The 18,702-nt window shown below is 41.9% G+C and overlaps 1 protein-coding gene across 1 annotated transcript in view; it reads right to left on the reverse strand.

The window, feature by feature from the left end:
* Nucleotides 1-320: 320 nt before the first annotated feature.
* Nucleotides 321-18,702, reverse strand: part of IRS1 (insulin receptor substrate 1) — a 56,970-nt gene continuing 38,588 nt past the window's right edge. The window contains exon 2 of the mRNA XM_019668063.1: nt 321-4,922. The gene's annotated coding sequence lies outside the window, so the exon portion shown is untranslated. The remainder of the gene's footprint in view (nt 4,923-18,702) is intronic.

Raw genomic sequence — 18,702 nt, forward strand, 5'->3', positions numbered from 1 at the left:
TTGGCAAGACTGTTCCAATGGCCGCTAACAGAATACATATCTTCCTACCCCTCTCCCTCTTCCCACTGTACCACCAGCAACACAGTAGCTTAAAACAGCTCCAGACATTTTTCTTTCTTTATCCCCTTGGCCATTGAAAACCAGCTGAAGACGGACAGGGTGAAACCAACCTATCTGTCCCCAAATCACTTATTAACGTATGTTACACCGTGTACACTGCTCTGACCCAATCAAATGCCCCAGCAAATTTTAAGCGGCAGTTTCTGTTTCATGTCCCATAACCAAAGACATTAAGGATCACTAGCGTTCACATCCGTGAATTCATTTAGACAGTTTTCTTTAATTAACGATGAAGACACTGCAGTGCTCAAGTACCAGACAGAATCAGGAAGGGGGGAAAAATCTGAAAATAAGCATATAACACTAGAAAGAAAACTTGGAAAAGTGAAACACTTCTAAATAAAAATATATACCTGGCCTGGTACCCGTTACATATATACATAATACATATGTTATACACATATATACAGTAAATGTTTTGGTAGCAATACAGACCATGCATTGGTCCTTTTGTACACAGATGAAGTAGCACCAGGAACAGCACCACCGTCTTAAGATGATAAACCAAACTGCACATACATTAAATGAAAAAATATATATGTATTTAATTTGGCCCACCCTGTAGCCAAGAGGTGTAAGGAAAGAGCTTGGTAAGAAAAATTGTTCTGGGAACGACATTCTTAAGCCAATAGCAAAGTTCTAAAAAGAAAAATATATATTTATATAACAGCACTGAAAATGTCTATACAAATAACAGACACGTTTTCCTGTTGACTGAATTTGTCCTGTCATGTGGCATATTGGTTAGCTCTGGGGAAATGCACCACAGAAGCAGAGACATGGAGATGCCAGGCGGATGGCTGAAGTCTAAAACACCGGATCTCTTGGTGTATACATCACAAATGCCAAGTCATCAACAAACCAGGGAAGAAAGACAACTCTCCAGCTAAGCCACACGTTTTCTAATCTTATTAGTTGATGGTAAGCTCTTTATCACTGATAAATTCCTTACGAGTAAGGTCAAATACCTGCAATATCCCTAGGTAGTGATAGCACCAGCACCTACCTCGATGCTCTGGTTACAAGGAGGGAAACCCCAACACGCCATCTGACCCATACATTCTCTACCTACACTTAGGAGGCTGATTTATGGGGCCATGAAAGGGCCTCCAAGGTTTTCTCTGGCTTGGCTTTGGACATGACCACAGGCACTAGTGTTTAACCCTTAATATTCTACTGACTCTGAGGAGGTTGTTTTTGCTCTCCACCACTAAGCTCACAGACTGGAGGTCTTTCTCTTACTATTGACAAGGTCACGTTTCTTCGTATCCCCAGAAGTGTGTGCTTCCTCCTTTTCAGTTTCTCAGCAGTCCATACGAATGCAGCACTACCGCCAGCTAACACTCACAGTGTCCTAGGAACATTAACTCCCCTGTCAAGTCATTGCAAAGAAGCGATTTCATATTTGGCTTCCATCCATTCTCCTTCACATGCCGTCCAAAGAGTTCTGTCTCTCCCCAATCAAGGTCTTAATTCCCAGTGCCTGGGGTTTCAACGCCTCCTTGTGTGATGGACTGACCTACAGAGCTCTGCCAAAGTAGTCGGAGCACGTCACATCTATCCCATTTTTCATGGCTCTATTTGTCAGTGGATGAGTTCCCTTAAAAACTAGAGCTTTCTAAACCACCTCTAGTACATAAAATTGAAGTTTTCAACTACATGGCATGAACAAAACAGGGCTTCGGGATTATATACTGTTTCTTATGGTATAGTAAAGTTGCTTTTTAATGCTTTGTCTCTGATTTAAAAGACAGCCAGGAGACAACAGTCAGGGAAAGAAAGGTTAAAACTCTACTTCTGGCTAGATGAATTTTGGTAAATCCATTTTTTTGCAGTCAACCTAGATTAGTCAAGAGAGTCCCTGACCTTTGAAAGTTAGCAAGAAATAGCCACAGTGTAACATCGGTACTGATTTCTCATTATTGACTCAGGCAGTTGATCATTAATGGATTCTCTTCACTTTCTAGCTGGTTCTAGGACTTTTTTTTTTTTTTTTGCCCAGAATGAAGATATCATGGAAGTCATGAAACATACTTGTTCTTTCCACAAAGGAGAATTTTAAAACTCTGCCTAAGTCTCTAAGAAAGAACGCTGTGAAAGGTTGGTCTCAAGAAGAAACAGCCACTAACCCACAGGTTAACTGGAGGCCACCAGGAGCCCCATTAACGTAAGCCCTTGGCTGGCCTACAAACACTTTGAAATGGAGAAAAGCCAGCTCTCCTCAATAGAAACTGAACACAAGGGCTTAGCAGCTGATGCTGCTCAAGATAAACTCCTCGAGCAGCCAAGATCATGAGCTTTTTGCCTTAAATACCAGCAACTTCCAGTTTTCAGGCAGTGAAGTTTGATACCACCATCAAACCCAGCTCAGGGACCACTAGCAGCTCAAATAAGCATTTCTACCCTTATGCTATTTGACTGAACAAAAACATCAGAGAAATAGAAACCAAGAGATGGATTTTTCTAGTCTGTTCATTTCTGTTCTCACCCAAAATACGCTGATCATTCCACAGGCAGCGGTATCTTGGTAATAATATATAATAGCTCAAAGTTTAGGTTCTTTGAGAAATAACCAGCTTTGCAGGAAAATGGCTGGGGCTGACTTTGTTCACTGACTTCTGTCCTCCGTGGAAGAGAACAGGACAGCCTGCTTCCCTCCTGCACTACTAGAAAGAGTATGAGTCAGAATACTTGACAAATGAAAGTTAACTTTGACCAACAAAGTCTTTTTCATAAAAGAGTAAAAAAAAAAAAAAAGAAAAGAAAAAGGAAACTTTCATATCAGAGTTTTAAAATTGGTAGTGTTCTCTCCTGATAGGAAATGATGTAATTCAGCAAGTTCCTTGAAAACAATGGATTCTTATGATTACAGACCTATTCATCTTAGAAATTGATGAGCATGCAAATGATTAGACTCTGCAACAATGAACATTGTACAACAGTCTGTGAGGTACATGCCATCCGGTTGAATTAACAGTAACACAGGCCTCAGCAGGGTGAGGGGTTCCACTTATCTCTACTCCCTTTTGAGTAGAGCAGGGGTCCCTGGCCAGGTGATGAGGGGCAGCAGCCACTGCAGTGCCCCCCAGCCATGGCCCCCTCCTTGTAGCCCCATCCCCACCCAGGGAGCACTACCCTTCAGAGAAATAAAATGTTGTTCCTCTCAACAGCAGGGCTGGGAATTTCTGATACAAAGTTTACACAGACTCCGAGGGAGCCTGATATTGGCATTTATTCACTTGGCCTATAGGAAGTTTCCTGGTAAAAAGGTTAAAAACTCTGTAGGCAATATCTGTAAGTACGTTCATTGCCATTTCCTTTTCACAAGGAAAAATTTCAAGATGTGTGTACTTTCCAAAGAAGAAAAGGATTAACATTTTCACTGCTGGTTAGGTGTTTCAAGAGCAGGTCATTGAGCTTTGATGGGCTCTCTGTACACTGGGTTTTGTGAACTAATCGCTAAGAGGCTAATACCCACCAGGGCAAATGGGCCAAATTACATTCAGTTCAATAATGGAACACTGGAAGGTCTCAGAAAACAGGAGATACGTCTTAAAGAAAGTGACAAGTAGCCCTGGTCATGACAAAAAGCACTTTCTGGAATTTTAATTTCTGGTTAGAAATTAAAGACAAGTGTTCACTTGTCTTACCATCTTTCTTGAGACCGCGCAGGAAACGAAAAATCCTAGTGTGTGCACTGAAGAAAATGGTGGAAATGGGGCAGGAAGCTTACAGAAGTGGGGGGAGAGGGAGAAGAAAAGAGCAACAGTCTAGTTTATTATGAATAGAAAGAAATTTCCAGAATTTACAAACACCCACATTGTTCATTCCAGAGAGCTTTTGACTTGAAGGAGTCACCCATGTCTCCTTCTCTTTACAGTATGTACAATGGAAGACTTTGATTTCCTTTTCTTGTAATTTTGCTTCCATTCAATGGCCAATTTTAAGCTGACACTTGAAAAGATCCAGTAGAATATATCCTTCTTCAGTTTAATTAACACGGCCTATTGCCTTACAGGAAAAAATACAAAATTAAGATCAATTCTTGTAAGGATCTCAGCTCAACATCAGGGCTATATTACAAGAGATAGTATCAGCAAATATAACTATACAATTGAAAAAACCATCTATGGCACTATGATTCTTATATTATTTTTCTGAATTACAATCTTAAAACAAGGGTCGTACCCCATTCTACTCTTGTTAGCCTTGTTTTAAGCACTTGATCCACTCTTTACAACAGAACATTGTATACCTCAGGTCCACATCCAAAAAAAAAAAAAAGATGTGCGCTGTAAGAAAAGTTACACTTTAATTAAAAAAAATTACACATATAAATCAAAACCTATGTTAAATATTTAATACTCTCTCCACCCAACGCGAACCGTTTTGCATGAAATAATTTACAAGGACGCTTTGTCGCACAGTTTCAGCAGCAGATGAAACATGTCGTGTAGATGCAATGAGAGTACACCCATTCTCTCGTGGCATGGTGGGCACATCCGCTCACGTGGCCAGCCAAGTCCTTACGGCTGAAAATGAAGATTTATGCAGACCCATTGTTCCGGTGTCCGGTGTCACAGTGCTTTTTTTTTTTTTTTTTTTTGCTTGGCACAATATAGAACGTGCAGTTCAGTCAACGAACTCCTGAGGATTGTATAAAGTAAACAAACTGAAATGGATGCATCGTACCATCTGCCAAGGAGGAAGATGCGAGGTCCTGGTTGTGAATCATGAAATATTCAGAGTCTGGGTACCCATGAGTTGAAGGAGGATTTGCTGAGGTCATTTAGGTCTTCATTCTGAAAAGGGAAATGAAGGAATCGGTCATCACAGGCATCACAAAAGGCACGTTCAATCATTTGGTTAGGGTTGTGCTTTAAAAGAGGAGGCATATCAGATGAACCGAAGGTACAGGCACAAACAGCGCTGTGTGCTTAAATAAAATCAACAAACTATATTTAACTTCTTTTTTTTTTCCTTTCAAAACGCAAGAGTCTAAAGCAATCACAAACTCCAAATAGTCAATATTAAGTCAGTAAACAAATCAATGTGAGGTGGAGGTTTCAGAAGCTTAGCAACACAAAAACACACAGTGCTTTGATGTCCTTGTGATCAAAACAAAAATGTACATTATGGTTATTGTGCAAAACCACTACACAATATGGTGAGCAGGTTACAGTCAGGCTTTGCTGAATCTTCTTTTGGTTAAAAGTCAATTGCAAATGTCAGAATTTGATGTTGCAAGGCTTAACATTACAAAATCTCAAATCAGTTTTTAATGTGACATTGTTTGACATGAAAATTTTAGATACAAAAGGAGACCCAAGCAAGACAGACCTAGTTAATCATTAAGTTAAAAAAGAATTCTGATTAAGGTCTACCAGAATTACATTATTCTGATAGAAGCACATTTCTTCTATGCTACTCAAGAAGGCAAACACCAAGGGGGCATTATCCGTTTACCTCCCAACAGGAGACACCTTTTGAAACCTCATCAAGTCTCTTTTGCTCTCAAGTATCAACATTAGGGAGGCCTTCTGAGGTCCATATTTTTCATGCTTTCAAAAGTTCTGTATAAACATCAATATTTACAGAATGTCCTGAGCAGAGTAGTTAATCAATACATACTTGTTGAATGAGTAAAAGGGTTGCCTTCAGTACTATGGAGGTTATAAAGTTGAATTCGGCTATAAGCTTTGCTTTCTAGAAATTCTGGAAAGGAAGGTTAAGCTCCATTCATAAATAGACAGAATGCAGAGTAGATGGGGAAACTCCATGAGAGGTGCATAAGAAGAAAACTCTAGGTGCACGGAAGAGGGCAAGAACCCTTCCGGCCAGGAAGATAAGGGCTGATGCACTGGCTTGGTTTGGAGGGAGGACAAAGACTGGGATGTGCAAACTGGGATTGTGTCTACTTGTATGTTGCTTCAGCTTAGCATCTCCAGAGCTTAGCACAAGGGCTGGCCCACAGCAGGTACTCACTGGATGGGAGCTGCACGAATGATAGGGACAAAGTACACATCCCACGGAGGGCCCAGGATACAACAAAGCCCAGGGGGATGAGAGCTCAGCGAGGGACAGGCCGAGGGAAGAATGATGCTTCTTCCCTGGAGCCCCAGGCATCTGGAAAGGGGTACAAGGAGCGAAGTCCACAAATGCAGGCTGGGCTGGATGGTGAAGAGCCTTCAATGTCAGGCCAAGACGCGTTTATCTAAATAGAGGCACAAGGGCCTGCTCTGTGTGACATGACCAAAGTGCAGCGGTAATAATCCATGTCAGCCACAAGGACAACGAAGGGCTCTAAAATCCGCACAATGAAAATGATGAACAGTAGAACTGCTTTTTATTTTTCTCTCTCTTGAAACGGAATATGACTGGGATCGTCAGCATTCACTGTGTACACACATAATGGCTTTCAGGTAAGTTGAAATTTACCAAAGAAAGAATTTAGTTGTAGGAGGAGACTTCTGCTTATTTTAAAATAGCAACTCCGCCCCTAAACAACAGGTGAACCGTCTATTTTTCTGCTTATTCATAAAGACTTGACGTGAAGACGCCTGTGTGAAAACAAGACACACTCCGGGTGTGGCCTTTTAGTTGCCAGAGATACAAGGTTTATTCTGTGTGGTTTCTACAAGTGAAAGGCAAACCCATCCTTTCAAAAACCCTAGAGAATGGGTCTACAGCTCTCTTATTTAGTGTCAGGCTTCTCCCAAACTCATGTTGTGATCTATCAGTATATCTAGATACAGCTTAACACAGCCTCACAGCCCTGGGCCTACAATTAAGTAGGGAAGCCATACAGCATAAAGGGCTGAGACAAACAAACAGCAGAATGGAAAATGAGGGAAAAGTGAAGGTCACATGCGTGTTTTTCATTTTACGTCTGGCTCTCCTCTAGAATGGCTGCATGAACAGCTTAGCACAGGGACAAACTGCATCCACTGTTGTCATCATATGTGCCAACCTGCATGGATGCAGAAGGGGGGAGGCTGGGAACCCTATGAGTTGAGAAACAAAATACAACTTCACCAGGTGTTGAAATCTATTGCTTTGGGACACTCTGGAACTATCCCTGTAATTTTCCACTACTATGTATGCTCAGAGAGCAGGAAATAAAAGGGTCTGTCAATTCCATCCTATACCTTCCCTCCAAAGCCTTAGCCCACACACCTGTCACTAATGGTGCCTGCTGGTGCCATCAACTCAGGCGTCCACAAGGAAGTGAAAGCGTCAGGTGATGCTGATGGAGGGGACGGGAATGGAAGGCAATACATAGGCGATAGAGGCTGAAAAGAATGTAAAGGGCATGTCTGAAGTTCACATCTGCTTATCTTTGCACAAGGGTGTGTGTGTGTGTGTGTGTGTGTGTGTGTGTGTGTGTGTGTGTGTGAAGTTTAGCTACAGAGTGATGACATGGATGTTTAACAGACACCCCTCAGTGAGAACTGTCCTTCATGGCAACCACCTTGGGGTCTGCATACTTATTCTAATCAGGGGGCCATTGTTCGAACATTTTTGGAATGCCTTCTCAGGTTCCCATTTCTTTTTTGCCTTCTGAGCCTCGGGTCTGTTCTTTTGAATGGTCTCTATAGCAGCCAGTCTTGGCCCTTGGAGGGCCCATTTGATCTTTGGAGGCAGCCAAAAAGCTTTGAGAGACAAATATGGTGAATAAAGGGGCTGATTAAACAGGGTAAATGGTTCCCAGAGCGGTATTATCGAAAGCCAAAGAACTCCAAAGCTGAAGTTCCCCAAACAGAGCTGTTCACAACGGCTCTGATGAGTTTTGTTGGAAAAGAACCCTCAAAACGTTACAGACAGACCACAGCACATGCTTCACGGACTTAAGTTCATCTGCCCGTATCCTTGTCACTACATGCTTGTCATCAAGAAGGGCTGAGCCTGAATAAAGCAATGCACTTGAAAAGAGGCAAACATGTAATCATTTGTTTTTGTAATTTAGGAATTTCGTTGTTTTTTTAAAAAAAGCAATCCCCATACTAGGCTCTCAGTCATTCAATTCAACAAATGTCTACTGAGTGACAAAAATGCAATTATAAAGACTAGCATAATCACCGAAAAGGAAGACATGGGTATTCATATGTCTAATGCACTTTATATACACAACCCCAATTGACTCACACCCACCGTGCAAGGCAAATATTGCTCCGATGTTTTACAAACACAAAAACTCATTTGTAACACACATAAACTGGAAACAAAAAAGCAAAACGTTTCCTTGGGGAAGAGCTGTGCAAATATCAAATGAGGATGCTCCTGTGATACGTGTCCTCGTGTTACAGCATTGGGGAATAACTTCTGAACCCAGAAATACGATGCACCTGTCACTGGGTTTAGTAGCAGGAAATTACATTTTGACAAAATTCCATCACCACGTCAGCATCTATTGTAGCCTTCCGTGTGTCTTCTCATAAGATAAAACCCACCTAATCCTGTTCCCAGTAATGAAAAATGTAATTTTTAAAGCATTATCAAATAAGTCAACACTGAGCAATGCTCCTTGAGACCTATGGATTATTGCATTATTGCATCCAGTAGGGATTTACATCTTCTGGACCCGACCCACTTAAACTCTGCCTACCAGAGCTGAAAAACAAATAAAACTTCTACTGCCTTTCATATGGTCAGCCTACTGATGAGTCTTCACCGTGAAAGCAGCTGACAACAGCACAAGGTTATGATGGAAGTTCAACAGAGGAGGAATCTGCACCCTCTCAGCAATGCGTCTCTAGCCAAACCCATTGATGAAAAGTTTTGGTCTTGTATTTAAATGCCTTGAAATTTCCTGCCCATTTGTTGAATCAAGGGCAACATAGCTACAAGTATCTGGTTTAAAGCATTGTTATTTACTAAGAAAATAGGGATAAAATATTATCATTGAACTATGCTGGAGAAAAAAATGACTACATAATAACTATTCTTCCATGGAGAGCATTGTTTGAAATCTTATACTGTGGATCTAACTAGAAAAATTTGTATAAATTCCTCCAGTTAAAGAAATGTGTCAAAACAGCATATTTCTCTTTCTCTTAACATATACGGCTATGGCTTAAAAAACATTCTTCAGTCATATAGAGAAATTCCTGGGTATGATATACAAAAATGTTTAAAAAGGAGAGGAAAGTGATGTTTCCATGATATTTAAATCTTTCCCATTCTTAAAATCTGTGATGAGAAAACATATGACATGTTAACCAACTTCTTAAACCTTCTAAGTAGGCTATCCTCTTCCTGTCCTCCCGATTCATTGTGTAGGGGGCAAGTATGGCAGTTTCACAATAAAAAAAGCCTCTGGCTTCCTGGCTTTGGTTTCCAAAAGCCTAACTCCTTAAGGGAATGGCACATGCAAAGTATTTGGAAGAACCAGGAGAGGAGAATCACTCCTCTCAGAGCCGAAAGAGACTCCCACCCCCTGGGAATCCTAGAGGGAGATAGGGTGGGAGGAACACGCAAGCAGAGAGGTGGGTGGGTGGCCCTGTCCCTTGAAGGATGCTGAGCATGGCACCTGTGACATCTCTCTCTGTATCTTCTCTTCCCAGGTCGGCTCATTTTTTATGTCACGCAATTATATTCAATTGCATACCACTCCCACCACCACCACAATCCATTTCTTCAGCTGCCTCACTGATGCTGGTGCAATTAATTCATGGTACCACTGACGTAGAGCCGATCAAGCCTTCTGGAATGCTTCCATATTAATGAAACAAAACACCTTATAAAACATGGCAAAAGTACCGTTTTTAAGGATACCTGAAACCTGGCAAATGGGCCCAGTAAGTTTTTATTAATCATTCATCTCAAATATATTTATAGTTTGGTAGTGTAGAGCGTGCCTCATTTTAACGTCCATGCTATGGAATCTCAGATGGATAAACCAGACCACGTGGTGGACTGTGACACCCCTAATTAAAGGAATTTCCTGGCGTAGAGCTGGGGTCCCACCATGCAGCTTCGACGGCAGCATCCGGGGAGGAAGCAGCGTTATCGGCCCAGCTCTATTAGCTACGGACATCAGCCCAGGAAAAAGGAAAGCTACATCCACAGAGCTGCAAGTCTGGGACCGGGGAAGCATCTCTGCTTTTCACAAGGCACAGCTGGGGAGTGTGGGGAAAAAGCATTTTAAAAGCCTTCAGACCATAACCACCAAACATAATGTACAAATAAAATCGCAAGTTAGGATTGAGCGAAGTTACAGGGAAGACCAAAATGTTTGCTACTGTATGTTGCAAGGAGAAAGCCATTTTAGCGAAAGAAAGGAAACCAATGTCTTTGAAAATAGGCCAGAATTGAGCTGGAAAGACTTGGTTTCATGGTCTTAAATGGGCAAAGGGCAACGGACCAGCCAAGCCAGCTTTGCTGCTTAAATAGCACTTTCGCCTGGTGCAGGTCACATGGGACGGGGCTGGTGAAAATAACAAGGTTGCCGGCCAGCCCTTCTAGTGCGCGGGGTTGCCAAGGAAGAAAATTCAGGGAGAGCTGCCAACATGTGAGAGGCCATCTCGCTCCAGTTCCCTTTTTGTCCCAGGGAAAGACCTTCTGGCAAAGCTGGTGACTTCAGGAGACCACCAATGAAGAAAGGCACACGTAGTATGAAAAGGAAAGGAGAGAGGGAGTGACCGAGGACAGACCGTCAAGCCTGTGGGCTCCCGCTGTGGTCCGCTGGGTGAATTCTGTCAGCCCTGTGCATTTCTCCTTCCTCAGCAACCAAGCGCGGGAGGAGGGTCTGGAAACTTTTCAAGGGAGTTAGGGAGCCATGGGGGAGGCAGATTCAAACAGCAACAATGAGAACATATGGTTCTCAACAATTAAATGTATTCTGTCACTGATGTATTAAGGCAATCTGAATAAACATCCAGAAATATGTTAAGCCAAAGAATATTCACTTTAGTGATTTCCCATTATTTTTATGAACAAGAGAGCATGCTGAGAAAGCGGAAGGTGATTAAAAGATAAAACCCAAACGGGGATCAACACTGTAACGCCCCCTCTTCAAAGGTAAATCAAAATGTCTCAAATCTCTCTTCTACCAAAATTATAATATATCCCCATATATAGGGCAGTTAAGGTAGAGAAACTCAGAAAAACAATCCCCCCACATTTCAAGTCAGACCACATGTGCTATGGGACAGGAAGCGTTAGTTTTAACAGGGCTCAACCAACATAAACCTGTTACTCAAAGACACAAAGGTAATATGATACCATCTTCCCTACCTGAGTAAGAAAGTTTTGAACGTCAGTCTTTCTTCTGCTATCACAGGAGCTATCTCTGCAATGTGTTCTTCCTCATAGGAATTACATTCCACTTCTGAGGTTTATATTAAAATTTCACATCAGTTTTGGTTGGTTTTTGTTTTGTAATGCTCAAAAATAGAGGATACAGGTTTTGTCAGTCTGTCTTTGATATAAACCTGGAGACTTAAATTAAAATCACAACTTAGTTTACAACATGGTGTAGAGGTGGTAAAAAGTGTTCACCATACCATTTCTGTATTTAGGTAAAAGGAAATCAAGCAGACCTAGTCCCCTTGCCTTTCCTTTTTCTGTTAAACACTAAATAGATTTTGCATCTTTGCCTTCTCCCTGGAGTTGGGTCACAAACTGCTTCAAGAAAGCAAGTGCCTGACTTTATATTTGAGTAATTAATTGTCTGGCTACCCAATTGTTTCTTATCAACCATCATCAGCTTTCCTGGGAGGCACAGGACCCAGAGGCTAGAACAGGTTTGCAGACAGCCCTGGGTCTGCAGCGGGCTGAGGTAAGGACCATTAACACCACTGACATCACTTTTGGCAGCTGGAGAAAAGGGAAAACCTATGTTTAATCTATTTCCTACTCACCACAAGTTTTAGTCGGAGTCCCCGATAATATAGGTTGTGGTTTACTTTATGGAAGAACTTGGTAATGCAAGAAAAATGTACTGAACTGAACAAGCGTCTTTACAGGGAACCACGAGGTACCTGGGCTGTGTGGTCCTTCCTGTAGGTTTTTTGGGTCATTAAACTGGCCCTACCAGAGGACAGGGCCAACCCCAACTCTTCCTAGAAAGTTCAAGCTCAGTAGAAGAGTTTCCCTAGGACAAACGCCTAATTAACATCTCCTGGAAACCATTATCATAAATCACAAACAAAAAGGTTTTAGCCTAAATGCCTTCTTGCATTGAGAATACCAAGGGTGGAAATCCGGGATTCTTTGAAGTTAAGTGAGCTGTTCTTTCTTTTTTTGTTTTTTGTTTTTTTAAATGGTCTAAATAATGAAAGAACACTCTCTGAAACCAATTGAAACTGGTCATAAATATACAAGTATATGGCAGCGTATTTCAAATATATTCAACCCCCAATTCTCATTCGTTTTCTCTTAAGAATTCTTGTTAAAGAAACGCAAGTCATAAAGATTTCTGGGCTATGAGAGCAATGCTTAAACAAAAGTCAATGTTAAGGAGGATGGAAAACTGTACCATCCATCTTAGATTACAGAGTGCCACAGGTGGGACCTTTGTTTAACTGGGTCATGTTTTAAAAAGCTATAACTTTGCTTGCAATAAAGTAATGCAATAAACGTGTGCTTCCCTTGAGTTGCCTCTACCTGAGTGATATATGAGTAACCTGCATGCCACTTTGAATTCTAAAATGTAATTTAGGAAACTCAATCCAAAAAAAACAAAAAAAGTTCTTTTGAGAATGAAGATGGAGCTGTTATGCTTTTAAAAGATCGATCGATTTTAACGCAAAACTTATTTCCAAGTGAAAATTTACAAGGAGACTAAAACAACTTAGATTCTCTCTTCTCTCATTGTTTTCTCTATGAGTTTGAGCAAGTTCCTAACCCTCCTAAATCTCCATGTTTTCATCTGTAACATCGGGGGCAAGGTACCCATTTAATAGGGTTATCAGAGGTTAAATGAGATAATACATGAAAAATTCTTATCATTGTGATTGATACAGAGTAAGTCCTCCAACCTTAGCTCTGATGGAAACCACTCTTATTTAAGAACTAGAAATCTCTGGATCTCACATCTTCCCTGGATACCTGAATACACACCAGCCAAAAATGCCCTGGTGGAACTAGCAAGCAAGAATGAATCCACAGAGCAGATGACAGTCAAGGACTGAAGCTGAAGCCAAGATCAGAATGTGTCTTGGGAAGAGGAACAAAGTTATTTCAGACAGGAGGCAGGGATGGGAAAATGCCAGAACAAAACGAAGAAGTAGCGGTCGTAAAGCTAAACTATGGCTGTAATACGATTTTAGACACAGGCCTACCTGCCTACCAAGAGAACAGCATGAGCTAAATATTAGGACACATAGCATTAGCCTATCTCTGAGCAGATCTTAAATTAATGCTATCTACAGAACCACCACCGAGAGGCCAGAAGCAATCAGAAGCTTGAAGCCCCCCACCCTTTTCTAAGTAGCTAACGAAAGACTTATGCGACATGAAAGAATTCACAAAAAATCCTGATGAATAGGCTTAAATGGGTGTTCTGTGAGGTTCTTGTGTACTATTTCCAGGTTCAAAAGCATGTTTCTAATTGTTGGGGGAGGAATTGGGTGGCTTTTGTTTCCGAATTATTTTCCCCAATCTCTCATCTGAAGAAACTGAACAGGAGCGTGACACAGCCAGTCAATGCTGCCTGAGTAACTTGACGAAAATCTGAAATAGCTGCCAGATGCACACGTCTAATCGTTGGCAGCTGGAAGGGGAAGGGAAAAAAATCGGAAAGATAATCTGAAATAATTGATAATATATACACTGCTTACATCTCTAAGGTCTTTGAAGCAGACAATGGTGCGGATTTCCAAGTAACTGCAAACCCTTCTTTATCTCCTTAAGGAGGCAAAATGCTTCCAGGGGACCAAGTGGGGCTGGCCTTTCACCCACTGACCCAAGGCCCTGGTCCTCCGTTTTTATTTCTCAAATCTCACTTTCACTTTGCTCCTGTTCCCTCTCTTCTCCATTATCTGACATCTCAGCCCTTCTCTTTGGAATTCGGTAAGTGGCCTTTGCTGCCAAGTTCCCTAACAGCATGCAGAATTAAGCTGCCTCATGTTAGTGGGGTGCTGAGCTGGTTGTCTGGCTGAGCCAGAAGCATCCTGAGGACAGTTGCACCGAAGTTTTAATTATGAAGTGGTGACAGCTCTTGACTAAGGGATCCTTATGAAGAATATTTATCAGTGACCCTGAGGGGATCACAGTCCCCACAGAGAGAAATGGGGTCTGTGAAGGTGACCCTCAGGCCCACTGCAGCCAGCTGGGCTTTGGCTGAAACCCGCTCACCGAGCCTCCGAGCGTTTCACAAAATCTCCAGGGCAGTAGTCCTCAATGTGCGTGGGCAGGAGGAATGTCTCCCCTCAAGGCAATGCCTGCAGACATTCTGGTTGTCACAACTGGGGCTGCGGTGAGGCGGGGGACTGGCTATTGGCATCCAGTGGGGAGAGGCCAGGAACACTGGTACACCCTACAGTGCACCAGACAGCCACCCGCAACAAAGAGTGATCTGGTCAAGTTAAAAGATATTACAGTGTCAACAGCGTAGAGGCTGAGAAACCGTGTTCCAGGGCTCCTGCCTTTAGCTGAGGACATGTAAGAAGCCACTGAACGCGCTTGTCAACTGTGTCTGGGGTCCAGGGAACAGCGAGATGGAAGGGGCATTCCTGTTCTGAGGCCTTCATTGATTTCTGACTGCAGCCCATGGTGGCAGGGCCCCCGTGGGTGCCTCTCCACGCTCACAGCCTTTCCCAACTTACCACTGATGGAAACTTAAGTCTGCTGGGTCCTGTTCCCTCACCACCTTCTACTAGAAGACAACCAGTTAACCCGATTCACCAGTCCTGGCCCATGTTTTCATACGCTTCTCCTCCAGAGGTGAACAGGAGCCTTCTGGACAGAATGCAAAAGCAACAAATGGCTAGAATGGGGAGAATATCGGGCAGTACGGAGGCCAAAGCAGCACAGTCTGAGGAAGGGTAGCAGGGTGCCAGCGGTTCAACGCATTCTGACTGTGAAAAAGAGAGCAACCCCGCAGGGAAATACATGTTATCGCTCGCAGGCTTGTATCTTCGCCCAGCTTAGCCATTACTTTCTGTATGGTTCTTGGGCAAGCCATCAGACTTCACTTGCCTCCACAATTTAATCTAATGGAGAAAATGCCTAGTCCTTTAGATTATTTGCAAAACTCAGTGAGATTACAAGAGAAGGGTCTTCTGAACAAGAAGACACTCTTCTTATGTTACTTGTGACGACAAGTCATGCTCACTGCCCTCAAATATCTAGGAGTTAAAAAAAGTAATAATAATAAAGAGATAAAATTAAGGATGAGGTCCCTTCTGTTCCAGAATTAGTTGCATTTTAAAAAATAATCAACTAACTTTGCTTTCTAAGAGGTTACTCCTAAGTCAGAATACTGTTTCCTAGAGGTATTTTTGTTTTGTTTTGTTTTGGTTTTACTCAGGAAATAAATACCCACCTTGGAAGATGATTTATTAACAACAACAAAAAAAGTCAAAGACTGAGATAAAAATTCCAGTTGCTGTTTCTAAGATGTCTTCCCAGGAGGACACTTTTAGGTCCATTCATCCTAAACTTCAACTTGAAAAAAAATAGCAGAGTGGAGGGAAGGGTGCACATATATACCATCACCAATGAGAGTACATAGGGTTCAAAATTCTGAAAAATCAGACAATGACCAGAAAGAACAAGTTGATTTCCGGGTGGCTAAACACAAAGTTTTTCAGATTGACTCCTAAGGTAACAGCAGTAAGAACAGCTCCTCTTTAAATATAGCCACAGGAGCTGTTGTGGTCCCCAACTACACAAAGAAAACAATAGCTTCTATTCTTTTGAGACCACAGTCTGAGACGCTGACAAAAGGCCTTCAAAATAAAACCCAACCATGCAATTTTGCCATTACTATCAAACAGCGACAGGCTATCATTAACACTTCATTAACAGCCCTATGATGAGCTTGGCTTAATTGGGCTCAAAAACTGCCTTAAATTTTTCCTGTAAAACCATGTCACAAGTGGGCAATGGCTTACCTGTTCATTGGTTTCTTCACTGTTTCCTGCCATAACAATATAAGGCAGAGCATGACTACGGAAATGTGCACAGCAAGCCTTAGTTCTTCAGAGATGCTCCTCTTTCTTCTTGTCCCCCAAGTCTGAGCTCTCCTCACTCCCAAACCATCAGCAGTACCCAACAGGGCCCATCAATATAGCCACCAACTTGCCACAAGTCATTTCTCCTTGGATCCAGCCTAGAGAACTTCCAGTAGAGAAACAAAGGCCTTCCCAGTGTTTCAAACAGAGGTGCGAGGACTGCCAGCAACCAGATCCTGGCTCATTTCCCATTCTGATGCAGAGCTAGAGAAAGTCAGTCAAGAGGAAGGTGACTTGAGAACAATTTGACTAAGTAAATACACTGGGACTCTTCACTGTGGTGGCCTCTGGCCCTGCCTCTGGCCATTTTGTGGGTGGCTAGCATTTCTTCCAGGGATAGATCCAAGAAATGAAAGGAGGCCACCACCAAAACTCCACACAGCAAGTTTTTCCCACCTGCGAGTCCTATAAAAGTGGTGAGGAGGATGGTACAATGACTAATCAAAATATACATCTGGAGGATAATTATTCCAATTTTTGTTTTAGATGCTCCACTCCCATTTCTATAGGTGACTTCCACTACATGACCAAGTCACCGTATATATGAGTAAATATGAATGGAACAATCAAAGCAGTTCCAGGCCTGGTATAATGAGAACTTCCTTGACCATATACAGTTAGAATCATCATGAAATGAGTTGCCCGAGCTCATGAAACTGGTTAGCAGTAGCGCTGAGGTGAGACTTGGGGTCTCCTCACCCCAAAGTAGTATACTTTCTAACCATGAGTCATTAAAATCTTAAGAGTCCAACTATTTAGAAAAGCAAAATGATCCTAATAGCAGAAGAAAAACAGGGTGGTATTCAGTATAAATACAAAGCAAGAGTCCTAGCAGCCAACTTAACCACAAAATGGGGACTTCTATAGGTGACAGGTAAACACACAGCAGAAAAAGACCAAAAAACGTCTTTGCAGACTACAAATTTATTGTAAATGAAGAATACATGTCAATTTACAGTTGAGCCTTGAACAACATGGGAGGCCCCCATGCAGTTGAAAATTCTCATAACTTTTGACTCCCCTAAAACTTAACTATTAATAGCCTATTGTTGACCAGAAGCCTTACCTAGAACACAAACAGCTGATTAACACATATTCTGTATGTTATATGTGTTATATACTGTATTCTTACAATAAAGCTAGAGGAAAGAAAATATTAAGAAAATCCTAAGGAAGAGAAAATACATTGACAGTATTTATTGAAAAAAATCCATGTGTTAAATGGATCTGCTCAGTTCAAGTCCAAGCTGTTCAAGGGTCAACAGTAGTTTGAAATATTTTAACATCATGGGTATTAAATTAACAGGAATTTGAGATAGATAAATATTTCCACTTTGCTTGGTAATATCCGAGCCATCATTATAATAGTAACACGTCTAGCTTTGGTCTTCACTGTTAAGACACACTAGAGAAAAGTACAGAGAAAATAACCAAATTATGAAAGGATAAAATAAAGCAGTGCTTCTCCAACTTTCACGTGCTTAGGATCTCCTGGAGATTTCCTTGCAGATTCTGACTCATTAGGTTTGGGGTGGGGCCCAAGATTCTGCATGTCTAGCCAGCTCCCAGGGGACCCCAGCACTACTGGTCTGAAGACCACACTTTTAGTAACAAAGGAGTGAAAAACCTAAAAGGACAGGAAATGTACCACTTAATTTACATAAAAGAATAATAAGAGGGCTTCACTGGGGGCTTATATAGAGGGCTACCCTATAAGCCATCTGTTCTCCATTCCCACAGGGAAAAGGTACTTAAATTGCAGAAACAGCTTTGAATGGAAACATGAAAAAAATGTCCAGGTGGAAAAGGTTCTAGAAGAGTTAACTGGAGAAGAAGGAGAAACCTCTGCCTCTGGGTAACAAAAAGATCTGGATAATTGCAAAGAGGGCACTGGGGACAACAACAATAGAATCGCTTCAAGGACTCCAAACTGATGGGTTTTTACCCTGCTTAGTGTTTGGGCTAACGGAGACCTTGGCTACTGAATTGGGAAAACGGGGCTGGAAACTGTGACCCAAAACGTTTCTATCTTTAACAAATGAATGCAGATTATTCTGATGTCTGGCAGCCTGGGTCAAGAGGAACTGAATAGGGACACATGAGTGAGCTCACAGATGAAACCAAAATAAACAGGCACGCCCCCACAACTCCATGGAATGCTTGTGCCCTGCCCGCTAGCCATCTTTCACCAAACAAACTACAAGGTAAAAACCAGGAGGTTAGTTCCCAGCTCCAGTCTTTGTTATCGGAGGGGACCAGCAGTTCATACACGCCACCAAATTGCCAACTCATATCTCATCTGAAGTAAATGAGTGGAATCAACAGAATCAAATGATGATAATTAATCTACAGCGCCTTCCATTTTGAAATATCGAAGGTAATGATATAGAAATACGCTCCCATT

Source organism: Hipposideros armiger, unplaced genomic scaffold (genome assembly GCF_001890085.2).
Source record: "Hipposideros armiger isolate ML-2016 unplaced genomic scaffold, ASM189008v1 scaffold_514, whole genome shotgun sequence".
NCBI lineage: Eukaryota > Metazoa > Chordata > Mammalia > Chiroptera > Hipposideridae > Hipposideros > Hipposideros armiger.